General features: G+C 48.0%; 1 pseudogene; it reads left to right on the top strand.

The window, feature by feature from the left end:
* The window catches only part of LOC147094447 (uncharacterized), a 440,563-nt pseudogene extending 438,098 nt beyond the window's left edge, over positions 1 to 2,465 (top strand).
* Positions 2,466 to 13,925: the final 11,460 nt, after the last annotated feature.

Raw genomic sequence — 13,925 nt, 5'->3', positions numbered from 1 at the left:
TACAGGAGGTGTGGTCAAACATATGTGCCAGTTAATGGGAATTAAGCAAAAGTTTCATATACCCTACCATCCCCAGAGCTCGGGAATGGTAGAAAGAATGAACCGAACATTAAAAAATGCGTTGGCTAAGGCCATGCAGGAATCGGGAGAAACATGGGTGGAAGTGTTACCTATCATTCTGATGAAATTACGAGCCACCTGTAATCGCACTACAGGCCTTGCCCCGTATGAACTTATGACAGGACGAGCAATGCAATTGCCAGAAGGCATAATTACGGGAGGGGTGGATGTAGGCCCCGTAAAGGACAAGCTACGGTGATATGTCCAAGAAATGAGTAAACAATTAAAAGAAATGCGGAAGCAAGTAAGGTACCACCAGAAGGAGCAGGACGAGAAGGAACTCCCCTTCCCGTTACAAGAAGTCCCTACAGCGGGAACTAGGGTAATGCTAAAGGTATTACCAATCAAATCAGGCTTTGCTCCCAGATGGACCGGGCCTTATGAAGTTATTATTAGTGGAGATACTTGCGCCTGTCTAGACATACGGGGAAAGGGAGTGTGGAAACATTGGACACAGCTAAAGATATATGAGCCCAAGTCATCCCTGGAGCCCCCTGAGAAGGAGACTACCGGTGAGAATGTAACCACGAAAGAAAAGACTGACTAAATGAATGTAACCAGCATAAAATTAAGATTAAAGTTGTTAAGTTATTGTGTTAAGGACTCAATCTGTAGGGGCGTAAATCGCAGATTGAGAATTGATAATGTTTAGTTAAAGCATAAGGACTACGTCTCGAGCTCACAGAACTCGTGCTCGGCCTTGGAAAGGTGACTGCAGTTTTACGAGGTCTGGTATGGTGTTTGGATTGTTCTGGCCTGCTGAAATCCTACACCCATTCTACTCTCAGCCTGTGCTGGCCTTGATTCTGTTAAATTTTTAAGTTTTAAATTTAATCTAGTGTGAGGAAAAACAAACAAATAAACCTCAAAAAGGGTGTGCATAGAAGTTACTAATGATACACCCCTTCTATTATTTTCCAGGTCAACATCAGCTGATTAATGCCTGATACTTTGATCTGTTTGCCTGTGGGCATTTGTTTTGTGGCTTATTGCATCGGTTGTGCTTATATGCTTTTATCTTAACGCGTTAGTACAAGAGTGGTATCGGAAGGGCCAGAGAAAGAATAAGCCAGCTTCAGACAGGCAGTACCTACTTAAAATTGAAGATGAAGACCGTAATATGTTTAGTTGCGATAATATGCATTGTTACGGTAACCCGGGGCAGGCCGCGATGTAAGCGTGATTTACACGTAAATACCTTTGTTTATAGAGTATGCTAAGTAAAGGGGGCAGTCCAGCTGTTGGGTCTGTAGCCACATCCCGATACATAGTAGGGGTGGAATAACCATTCGTCCGGTGGCCTTTAATGTGACTCAAATGCTAACATGGATGCACCACCAGAAACAGACTAACGTACCGTGTGAGGAGGCAGTTGGTAACAGTACTGCCACCAGGGGTGCGATCCGTCAGAACCCTTTTACTGGAATGAATTGTTCCGCCCTCAGGACGGCGCGTTATGAAATGACCGAGTTTGAGGGATGGTACTTTCCATCCTATAATAACAGTGTAAACCCCCCTTATCTGGTACTAACCAATACCAGTGGAATGGGAAACTCAAAGACGGGAATATGTATTATGCATAACATAAAGAAAGGTGGTGTCCCGGTAGGAAACAGTAGCTGCTGTAAGATCATTAACTGTAGCACCGGGCCCAATGGGATGAACCAAGCGAACAGGATTCTGATTCCCCTCCCCGACCAGGGTACCAGGAATCCGTTATCGTAACGGGACCAGGCACATACAATTGGGAGCAGGATCCTGGTAACCCAAGCCCTGGGTTAGATAATTTAAAGGCATACAACGGCACATACTTTATATGTGGCCACAAAGCCTACCCGTGGCTGCCCCGGTCTTGGACCGGGTCTTGCTATTTGGGGTACGCGTGCTCACATATGTCTACCATCTGTCCTCCCTAAATGGACCACCATCAATACCGAGCCAAGCATGATATTACAGAGACCGAGAGGTATTTCGCCATTTTATTCCCTGGTTATGGGGTAGGCAGAGTCATAAAGGAAATCCAGCTTGTGGCGTCATTATTAGAGTCAGTAACTAATGACACCGAGGAGGCATTCACATTTATAAGTGATGAGATGACAGCGATACGAACCGTTGCCTTACAGAACCGAATGGCAGTGGATTACTTGCTAGCAGGGAGGGGTGGTACATGTGCCCTGATAGGGCAGGAGTGTTGTACTTACATCCCAGATAGTTCAGAGAATTTCACAAACTTGGTAAACCATATGAGGGAGGAAGTGAAGAAACTCAATACTGATCCTGGAACAGGATGGTTGGAATGGCTAGGACTAACAGGATGGGGTCCATGGATAATGCATATGTGGTAAACCACTTTTATCGTTACACTATAGTTATCACTGTTGTATTGTTATCACCGTTATCACTGTTGTATCACGATACGAGGTCGCCTCTTGTCGCGCTGTTATACCTGGGCTGACCACCTCCGACTCCGCCCATGGCTCCACCTACCTGCCCAGGTATAAAGGTAGTCGACTGGCTGGTATTCCTCCTTGTTGGACCCGATCACCCACGAGGGTGGGCTCTGTTATTTAGTCAATAAAAACCTTTAGTTACGTTCCTAACTCGTCGCTTTTATTGGACGAATTGATAGGTATATCAATTTTATTGACTAAATTTTAAAGATGTCTACTACTGGCCAGCCAGAAGCCCTCCCAGAAGCACAGCCACACCAGCCGGCTTGGCTGCAAGCCCTCAAACCACCGTACCTGGATCTAAACCCACAGGCAGCAAACGCAGCCCTCAACTTCAAACACTGGCTGGACTGCTTCGAATCCTACCTGGAAGAATCCGGCGCCCCGCAGAGATCCAAACTAAGACTTCTGAACGCCCAAGCGAGCCCGAGAGTATACGCACTCATACAGGACACGACTACGTACGAGGCCGCTATCAACCTACTGAAACAGCAGTACCGCAGCCCGGTAAATTACATGTACACCAGGCACCTCCTAAGATCCCGCCCGCAACAGCCAGGAGAGTCTGTAGCTGAATTTTTACGGGCGCTAAGAGCACTCGGCAGGAACTGTGACTTTAAAGCGGTGACGGCTGTTGAAAATACGGAAGATAATATCCGCGATGCCTTTGTGAAAGGCCTACGGTCCGACTACTCACGGCAAAGACTGCTTGAAGCTAAAGACCTCGACCTGGACAAAGCTGAAGCCCTCGCTCTCTCCCTGGAGGTGGCCCATCAGGACCAGGAGGCGTTTTCCAGGTACTGCTCGCGACCCTGGGACTCGGGCCCGACCCCTACCGCAATACCCTTCGCAGCGCCGCCCCCGGGACCTACCTCAGCGTCGGCGTCCCGGACCCGACCGGGCCCGCCACCCCCGGTACCGGCTCCGACATCGGGCACCCGCGATCGGGCCGCCGGCTGCTTCTTTTGCGGCCAGGAGAAGCACCCGAGGTCGCGCTGCCCAGCCAGGAACTCTACCTGCACAACCTGCAGGAAGAAAGGCCATTTCTCTAAGGCCTGCAGGAGCGGATCTTCAGAGGCCAGCAGTGCCTCATGCGAACTGTGGGGGCGGCCATCTTCTTTCACGGCAACTGAGGCCAGTATCCCCACACGTGAGTCATGGGGGCGGCCATCTTTGATCAAGGCAACCGACCCCAATAGTGCCTCATGTGAGTTATGGGGGCAGCCATCTTCTCCGCCATTTTGTCCTACCTCGTGGGAGACGCCATTTTACCCACCACGCCCGACTGCCACCGGGCCCCCGGACCCGATGACCGCCTCGCCCGCAGACGACAACGACTCGCTTACCTACACGCTAGCCTCCGTCACTCTGGATCAAGCCCGCCCACACCACCTGTCCAAGTCGATGATGGACATCAAAGTAAACGGCCACGCCACGACCTGCCTGTTCGACAGCGGAAGCACGGAGAGCTTCATCCACCCAGACACGGTGAGCCACTACTCCCTCCCTGTCCTGCCAACGCGCAACCGAATCTCGATGGCATCGAGGTCCCACGCCACGGACATTAGCGGCTACTGTGCTGTGACCTTGTCGGTCAAGGGTACAGAGTATAAAAACTTTAAACTCCTCGTCCTCCCCCAGCTCTGCGCTGCCGTCCTACTAGGGCTGGACTTCCAATCCCACCTCCAAAGTGTAACCCTAGCATACGGTGGACCCCTCCCCCCACTCACAGTCGACAACCAGCGAAGGTTAAACCGCCCACCGCGTAACACCTGCAGCCTATCCACCCTCAAGGTGCCGCCACCTTCCCTGTTCGCTAACCTCACCCCCGACTGCAAACCCGTCGCTACCAAGAGCAGGCGGTACAGCGCTGGGGACAGAGCTTTCATTTGCTCTGAGGTGCAGCGTCTCCTGAAGGAGGGCATCATCGAGGGGAGCAACAGCCCCTGGCGTGCCCAGGTCGTGGTCGTTAAGACCGGCGATAAAAATCGCCTGGTCATCGACTACAGCCAGACCATAAACAGATACACCCAGCTGGACGCATACCCCCTTCCCCGCATATCTGACATGGTCAATCAGATTGCACAATACCGCGTATTCTCGACCATCGACCTTAAGTCGGCCTACCACCAACTCCCTATCCACCCCGAGGACCGCCAGTACACCGCCTTCGAGGCGAATGGGCGCCTATACCACTTCCTTAGGGTCCCCTTCGGTGTCACCAACGGGGTCTCGGTCTTCCAAAGGGAGATGGACCGGATGGTTGACCAGAACGGACTGCAGGCCACATTCCCCTACCTAGATAACGTCACCATCTGCGGCCGCGACCGGCAGGACCACGACGTGAATCTGGAGAAATTCCTCCGTACAGCCCAACGGCTGAACCTCACCTACAATAAGGAGAAATGTGTGTTTAACACCTCGCGCCTTGCCATCCTTGGCTGTGTAGTAGAGAACGGACTCATCGGCCCCGACCCCGAAAGAATGCGCCCCCTCATGGAGCTACCCCTCCCCCACTGCCCTAAGGCACTTAAGAGAACCCTGGGGCTCTTCGCCTACTATGCCCAATGGGTGCCCAATTATGCGGACAAAGCCAGACCCCTCATGAAGTCCACATCCTTCCCCCTTACGGAGGAAGCGTGCGCAGCCTTCTCCCTCATTAAGGGAGACATTGCCAAGGCCACTATGCACGCAGTGGATGAGTCCATCCCCTTCCAAGTCGAGAGCGATGCATCCGACTTCGCCCTAGCCGCCACCCTTAACCAGGAGGGGAGACCGGTGGCCTTCTTCTCAAGGACCCTACAGGGCCCTGAGATCCGACACTCGTCGGTCGAGAAGGAGGCCCAGGCGATTGTGGAGGCGGTACGACGCTGGAGGCACTACCTGGCAGGCAAACGATTTACCCTCCTTACCGACCAACGTTCGGTCGCTTTTATGTTTAATAACAAGCTGAGGGGCAAAATCAAGAATGACAAGATCTTGAGGTGGAGAATCGAGCTCTCCACCTACGATTATGATATCTTGTACCGGCCAGGTAAGCTGAACGAACCCCCCGATGCTCTGTCACGAATTACATGCGCCAGCGCGCAAAGTGATAGACTTCAGACCCTCCACAACGACCTCTGCCACCCCGGGGTCACCAGACTTTACCACTTCATTAAGGCCCGCAACCTGCCCTACTCCATCGAGGAGGTCAGGACCATAACCAGGAACTGCCAGACCTGCGCCGAGTGCAAACCGCACTTCTTTAGGCCGGACAGAGCAAGCCTGATCAAGGCCACCCGCCCCTTCGAGCGCCTGAGCATCGACTTTAAGGGGCCCCTCCCGTCCTCTGACCGTAATGTGTACTTCCTCAACATTGTTGATGAGTACTCCCGTTTCCCCTTTGCCTTCCCCTGCCCAGACATGACCAGTACCACGGTCATTAAATGCCTGAACGACCTCTTCGCCTTGTTCGGGTTCCCAAACTATATACATAGTGACCGGGGCTCCTCTTTCATGAGCGAGGAACTCCGTCAGTTCCTACTAGCGAGAGGTATTGCAGCAAGTAGGACCACCAGCTACAAACCCCAAGGGAACGGCCAGGTGGAAAGAGAGAACGCGACGGTATGGAAGGCCGTCCTCTTAGCCTTAAAGTCTAAGGGCCTCCCAACCTCCCGCTGGCAGGAAGTCCTCCCGACAGCGCTGCACTCCATCCGGTCACTACTTTGCACTGCCGTTAACGCCACCCCCCATGAACGAATGTTTGTTTTCCCCAGGAAGTCGACTACGGGAACCACTCTACCAACCTGGCTGACCTCTCCGGGGCCCGTCTTGCTGCGAAAGCACGTGAGGGCCCATAAAACAGACCCCCTGGTCGAAAGGGTGAACCTCCTGCACGCCAACCCCCAGTACGCCTACGTGGCTTACCCAGACGGGCGGGAGGACACTGTCTCCTTACGAGACCTCGCACCCTCGGGCACTCCGGAGACACCACCTTTACCCCCCCCACCACCCCCCCAATTCCAGCCCAGGTAGACGGCATGCCGGAACCCCACGAGCCTTCGCCGACCACGCAGACACCAGCACTAACACCGGATAATGCAGCACCGCCGCTGCGACGATCGGAGAGGCTTACGAGGCCTCCGGACAGACTGACATACCAGAACTGGTAGTACACTTCACCCCGCCGGACTCAAATCTAAACAAGGGGTGAATGTGGTAAACCACTTTTATCGTTACACTATAGTTATCACTGTTGTATTGTTATCACCGTTATCACTGTTGTATCACGATACGAGGTCGCCTCTTGTCGCGCTGTTATACCTGGGCTGACCACCTCCGACTCCGCCCATGGCTCCACCTACCTGCCCAGGTATAAAGGTAGTCGACTGGCTGGTATTCCTCCTTGTTGGACCCGATCACCCACGAGGGTGGGCTCTGTTATTTAGTCAATAAAAACCTTTAGTTACGTTCCTAACTTGTCGCTTTTATTGGACGAATTGATAGGTATATCAGCATACAATGGTAATTATAGTCGCGATATGCGTTGCTATATGCTGCCTGTTAACCATTGTAAACGCTTGTTGCAAAATGGCAATGACTGAACTATCACTTATGGAAGAGGACAAGGCGGATGAACCTGAGCCGCCTGACGTCCCCGGGATGAGGCAGTGGTTGTAAGAACAACACTGTGAAGAAAGAAGATTGATGGTCAGCTGGAACAAGAAGATCGTAATCCAGGACCAAAAGGAGGGATTGTTAAGGAGAATTTCAGTATTAAGGACTTTGCAAAGACTGTCGGGATACTTGACATTAAAACTGGCTAACAAGGGGCCCCCGAGCTCGCACGTGGGCAGGGGTGAGGTAATTGTCAGCTGCAGTTTTATTACTGAACATTTGTGGTCACCTTGCAACGATGAACAGTCTGGAACCATTGTTTACTTCTGCTTATCTCGTCTGCGGCCAGAGGTCCCAAAAGGTTTTAACCTATGGCCATCGCTTGCTTAAGAACAGATAACCGTTTGCTCCAGAATAGATAACCGTTTTAGATGTCACAGGGGATCGCTGTGATTATGTAATCAACCGTCTAAGTTGTTTTGACTCCTGTATACAGGTAGGAGCCTTGTGTGTGTAAAACGAGAGACTTGGTGATCACACAAGGCGTGTGTAACGGTTTCTCCCAGAGCTCTGCAATAAAGCATTCTTTTACTTTGCCATCCAACTCGTAGTCGGAGTTTTATTGACTCTAAAAAGCTTCTGTTGGGTATCGCGTCGACCTCGAATATCACCTGGCCCGCTTAGCCCCAAATTAGCTACAACAGTATTAAGTAATGAGAAAGGATTAATTTGCAATCTTGTTGTGCGAGGTCCCTTGGGGCGGAGTGATCATAATATGATAGATTTCTTCAGTAAGATGGAGAGTGAAGTATTTGACTCAGAGACTAGGGTCCTGAATATAAATAAATGAAACTACGATGGTATGAAGTGCGAGTTGGCTAGGATGGATTGGGGAATGTTACTTAAAGGGTCGACGGTGGATAGGCAATCGCAAACATTTAAACATCGCATGGATGAACTACAGAATTTGTTAATCCTGTTTGGCAAACAAATAAAACAAAAAAGGTGACTCAACCATGGCTAACTAGGGAAATTAGGGATAGCATAATATCCAAGCAGGGGACATATAAACTGGCCAGAAAAGGCAGCAAACCTGAGGATTGGGATCTCTTTAGGATTCAGCAAAGGAGGACAAAGGGATTAATTAAGAGGGGGGGAATAGAGTATGAGAGTAAGCTTCAGGGAACATTATAACTGACTTTAAAAGCTTCTATAGATATGTGAAGAGAATAAGATTGCTGAAGTCAAGCGTAGGTCCCTTGCAGTCAGAATCAGCGGAATTTAAAATGGGGAGCAAAGAAATTGCAGACCATTTAAATACATACTTTGATTCTGTCTTCACAAAGGAGGCCACAGATAACCTCCCAGAGATGTCGGGGAACATAGGCTCTAATGAGAGGGAGGAACTGAATGAAATCAGTATTTGTAGGGAGATGGTGTTAGGAAAAATGACGTGATTGAAGGCCGATAAATCCCCAAGGCCTGATAATCTACATCCGAGGGTACTTAAGGAAGTGGCCCTAGAAATAGTAGATGCATTGCTGATCATCTTGCAAAATTATTTATAGACGCTGGAACAATTTCCATGGATTGGAGTGTATCTAATATAAACCCACTATTTAAAAACGGTGGTAGAGAGAAAACGGGGAACTTTAGACCAATGAGCCTGACATCGGTAATGGGGAAAATGCTGGAGTCCATTATAAAAGATGTAATAGCAGAGCACGTGGAAAACAGTGACAGGATCGGACAAACTCATCATGGATTTACAAAAGGTAAATCGTGCATGACTAATCCACTGGAATATTTTGAGGATGTAACTGGTAGAATACATAAGGGAGAAACAGTGGGTGTGGTGTATTTGGCCCTTCAGAAGGCTTTCAATAAGGTCCCGCATAAGTGATTATTGTGTAAAGTTAAAGCACATGGGATTGGGGGTAAGGTACTGAATTGGATAGATAACAGATTGACAGAAAGGAAGCAAAGTGTTGGATTAAACGTGTCTTTTTCTGTGTGGCAGGCAGTGACAAGTGGGCTACCGCAGGGATCAGTCCTAGGACCCCAGCTAATCACAATATATATTAATGATCTAGACAAGGGAACTTGATGTAATATCTCCAAGTTTGCAGACGACACAAAGCTGGGTGGGCGGGTGTGCTGTGAGGAGGATGCAGAGCAACTCCAGGTTGATTTGGACAGGTTGGGTGATTGGTCAGTAGCATGGCAGATGCACATTAACGTGGATAAATGCGAGGTTATCCACTTTGGTGTCAAAAACAGGAAGGCAGATTATTATCTGAATGGCAATAGACTGGGAGAAGGGGAAGTGCAGCGAGACCTGGGTTTCAGTGTGCACCAGTCGCTGAAGGTATGCAAGCAGGTGCAGCAGGTGGTGAAGAAGGCAAATGGTATGTTGGCCTTCGTAGCGAGAGGGTTTGAGTAGAGGAACAAGAATTTGTTGCTGCAGTTGTACAGGGCCTTGGTGAGACCTCATCTTGTGTATTGTGTGCAGTTTTGGTCGCCTTATCTGAGGAAGGATGTCATTGCCATGGAGGGAGTTCAGCGAAGATTCAACAGGCTGATACCTGGGATGGCAGGAATGACGTAAGAGGAGAGATTGGGTCGATTGGGCTTATACTCGCTGGAGTTTAGAAGAATTAGAGGGGATCTCATTGAAACTTATAAAATTCTGACAGGACTGGACAGACTAGATGCAGGAAGGATGTTCCCGATGGTCGGGGAGTCCATAACCAGGGGTCACAGTCTAAGGATAAGGGGTAAGCCATTTAGGACAGAAATGCGGAGGAATTTCTTCACCCAGAGAGTGGTGAACCTGTGAAATTCTCTTCCACAGAAGGCAGTGGATGCCAATTAATTAAATATATTCAAGAAGGAGTTGGATATATTTCTTAAGCCTAAAGGCATCAAGTAATATGGTGAGAAAGCAGTGATAGGGTACTGAATTTGGATGATCAGCCATGGTCGCATTGAATGGCGGAGCAGACTCGACGGGCCGAATGGCCTACTCCTATCTTCTATGTTTCGATGTAAAAATCTGTTCCATTTCCTGCTTTTTTCCAGTTCTCACAAAAGATCAGTGACCTGAAATTTTAACTCTGTTTCTCTGTTCACAGATGCTGCCTGACCTGTTGAGTATTTCCAGCATTTTCTGTTTTTATTCCTGCAACATTATCCAGTGATTTCCTCACTGAGGCAAGTGAAACGTTTCATTTCATTCGGTCCTCGCCAACTGTTGCTGGAAGGACGAGTGACCTGGATTCAATCTCCACTGATTTTACTGTCGCTGTGCTCGGTGTATGAGGAGGCTTCGCCGGGCCATATTGTATCTTGCTTCCTAAGGATGGAGAGTAATGCGCTGCATTCACTGCACTGGGGTCCCCCAGGGGTGGGTATTGTCACCATCGCTTGTCATCATTTTATATAACTGACCTGGACTTGGGGATTGGGATTAAATTCCAAAGTGTGCTGATGGTTTGGCAACGTCGTAAATATTGAGCAGGACAGTATTCAGCTTCGGGATCTTTGATTTTATTAACAGGGAAATAGAGTACACAAGCAAGGGATCTACGCTCAAACTTCATAAAACACCATTTAGGCACAAGCTGGTGTATTTAAAACAGAAATACACAGTTTCCTAGAAATAAAGGGAATTAGGGGTTACGGGGAGCGGGCAGTGAATTGGACATGAGTCTAGGTTCAGATCGGTCATGGCATTGTGGGTAGTGGAGCGGGCCCAGGGGCCGTGTAGCCTGGTCCTGCTCCTACTTCTTGTGTTCTAATTCTGTGTTAGATTTCAGGAGGTGGTTCTATTCACAGGGATTAGTGGAGACTTCGGGAACAGGCTGCCCGCTAGGAGTCCTTCAAGAGTAAATTGGGCCTTATCCTGGCTGGAGTGGAGATCACCTTTTACAGAAGGTAAGTACTAAGAACATAAGAACATAAGAAATAGGAGCAGGAGTAGGCAAATCGGCCCCTCGAGCCTGCTCCGCCATTCAATAAGATCATAGCTGATCTGATCCTAACCGCCAATCCACTATCACAGAACCATCTCCTGAATCTAACAGAATTAGACACACGAAATAGGAGCAGGATCAGGCTACACGGCCCTGGGCCCGCTCCGCTACCCGCAGGGCCATGACCGATCCGAACCTAGACTCATGTCCAAATTCCTGCCCGCTCCCCGTAACCCTTAATTCCCTTTACTTCTAGGAAACTGTCTATTTCTGTTTTAAATTTATGTAATGATGTAGCTTCTACAGCTTTTTGGGGCAGCATATTCCATGGACCTACCACCATCTGAGTGAAGAAGTTCCTCCTCATCTCAGATTTGAAAGAGCAGCCCCTTATTCTAAGACTATGCCCCCTAGTTCTAGTTGCACCCAGCATCGGGAACATCTTCCCCACATCCACCCGATCCAACCCCTTCACAATCTTATATGTTTCAATAAGATCGCCTCTCATTCATCTGAACTCCAATGAGTAGAGTCCCAATCTACTCAACCTCTCCTCATATGTCCATCCCCTCAACCCCGGGATTAACCGAGTGAACCTTCTTTGTACTGACTCGAGAGCAAGTATGTCCTTTCTTAAGTATGGACACCAAAACTGTACGCAGTATTCCAGGTGCGGTCTCCCCAATACCTTGTACAACTGAAGCAATACCTCCCTATTTTTATATTCTATCCCCCTAGCAATGAAATCCAACATTCCATTGGCCTTCTTAATCACTTGCTGCACCTGCATACTAACCTTTTGAGTTTCGTGCACCAGGACCCCCAGATCCCTTTGTACTTCAGTACTTTCAAGTTTCTTGCCATTAAGATAATAACTTGCTCTGCGATTTTTCCTGCCAAAGTGCATAACCTGACACTTTCCAGTATTGTATTCCATCTGCCAAATCTCTGCCCACTTACTTAGCCTGTCGATGTCCCCTTGCAAGTTTTTTATGTCCTCCTCACTCACTACTTTCCCTCCCATCTTAGTATCATCTGCAAACTTTGATATGTTACACTCGGTCCCCTCGCCCAAATCGTTAATATAGATTGTAAAGAGTTGGGGACCCAGCACTGACCCCTGTGAAACACCACTAGTTACTGTTTGCCAGTCTGAGAATGAACCATTTATCCCAACTCTCTGCCTTCTGTGAGATAGCCAATCCTCTATCCATGCCAGAATATTACCCCCAATCCGGTGATATTTTATCTTAAGCAATAATCTTTTGTGTGGCCCCTTGTCAAATGCCTTTTGGAAGTCTAAATATACTACGTCCACTGGTTCCCCTTTATCCACCCTATACGTTACTTCCTCAAAGAACTCCAGCAAATTTGTCAAACATGACTTCCCCTTCATAAAACCATGCTGACTTTGTCCTATTAAATTATGATTATCCAAATGTCCTGTTACTGTCTCCTTAATAATGGACTCCAAACTTTTACCTTCCACAGATGTTAAGCTAACCGGTCTATAGTTTCCAGCCTTCTGTCTACTGCCCTTTTTAAATAAGGGTGTTACATTAGCAGTTTTCCAGTCTGCCGGGATCTTTGCTGAGTCCAGGGAGTTTTGGAGAATTATTACCAATGCATCCACAATCCCTACCGCCACTTCCCTCAAGACCCTTGGATGTACGCCATCAGGTCCAGGTGGTTTATCCACCTTGATTCCCATTATTTTACCGAGTACCACATCCTTAGTGATTTTGATCGTGTTAGCTCCTCCCCCCCTTTAGCCCCCTGTTTGTCCAGTGTTGGGATATTCTTAGTGTCTTTTACTGTAAAGACTGATGTAAAATATTCATTCAGTGTTTTTGCCATCTCCATATTTCCCACCATTAATATCGCGGTCTCATCCTCTAAGGGACCAAAATTTACTTTAGCCACCCTTTTCCTTTTTATATAACTATAAAAACTCTTACTATCTGTTTTTATATTTTTTGCTAATTTACTTTCATAATCCATCTTCCCTTTCTTAATCAATCTTTTTGTTATTTTTTGCTGTCTTTTAAAGTTTTCACAATCCTCTATCCTCCCACTAGATTTGGCTACCTTATATGCCCTTGTTTTTAGTCGAATAATATCCTTAATTTCTTTACTTAGCCACGGATGGCTGTCTTTTCTTTTACACCCTTTTCTTCTCCGTGGAATATATATTTTTTGGAAGTTGTAAAATAACTCCTTAAATGTACACCATTGATCATGTATCGTCTTACCCTTTAATCTATTTTCCCAATCCACTCTACTCAATTCCGCTCTCATACCTTCATAGTCTCCTTTATTCAAGCTTAGCACGCTTGTTTGAGATCCAACCTTCTCACCCTCTAATTGAATATGGAATTCAACCATGTTATGGTCACTCATTCCAAGAGGATCCTTTACTAGGACATTTTTAATTAATCCCATCTCGTTACACAGGACCAGATCTGAGGTTGCTTGCCCCCTGGTCGGTTCAGTTACATACTGCTCAATAAACCCATCCCTAATAAACTCAATGAACTCATCCTCAAGGCTGCCCTGCCCAATTTGATTTGTCCAATTAATATGATAGTTAAAATCCCCCATAATTATAGATGTTCCCTTATTACAAGCCTCAACTATTTCCTGATTGATACTCCGTCCAACAGAGTTGCCACTGTTCGGAGGCCTATAGACTACGCCCACTATTGTTTTTTTCCCCTTATTATTCCTTACCTCCACCCAAACTGTTTCATTATACTGATCTTTTGACCCAATATCATTTCTC

Source organism: Somniosus microcephalus, unplaced genomic scaffold (genome assembly GCF_052327205.1).
Source record: "Somniosus microcephalus isolate GS21.2 unplaced genomic scaffold, FLI_Smic_1.0 unresolved_chr1, whole genome shotgun sequence".
NCBI classification, from domain to species: domain Eukaryota; kingdom Metazoa; phylum Chordata; class Chondrichthyes; order Squaliformes; family Somniosidae; genus Somniosus; species Somniosus microcephalus.
This window is presented reverse-complemented; position numbering and strand designations above follow the sequence as displayed.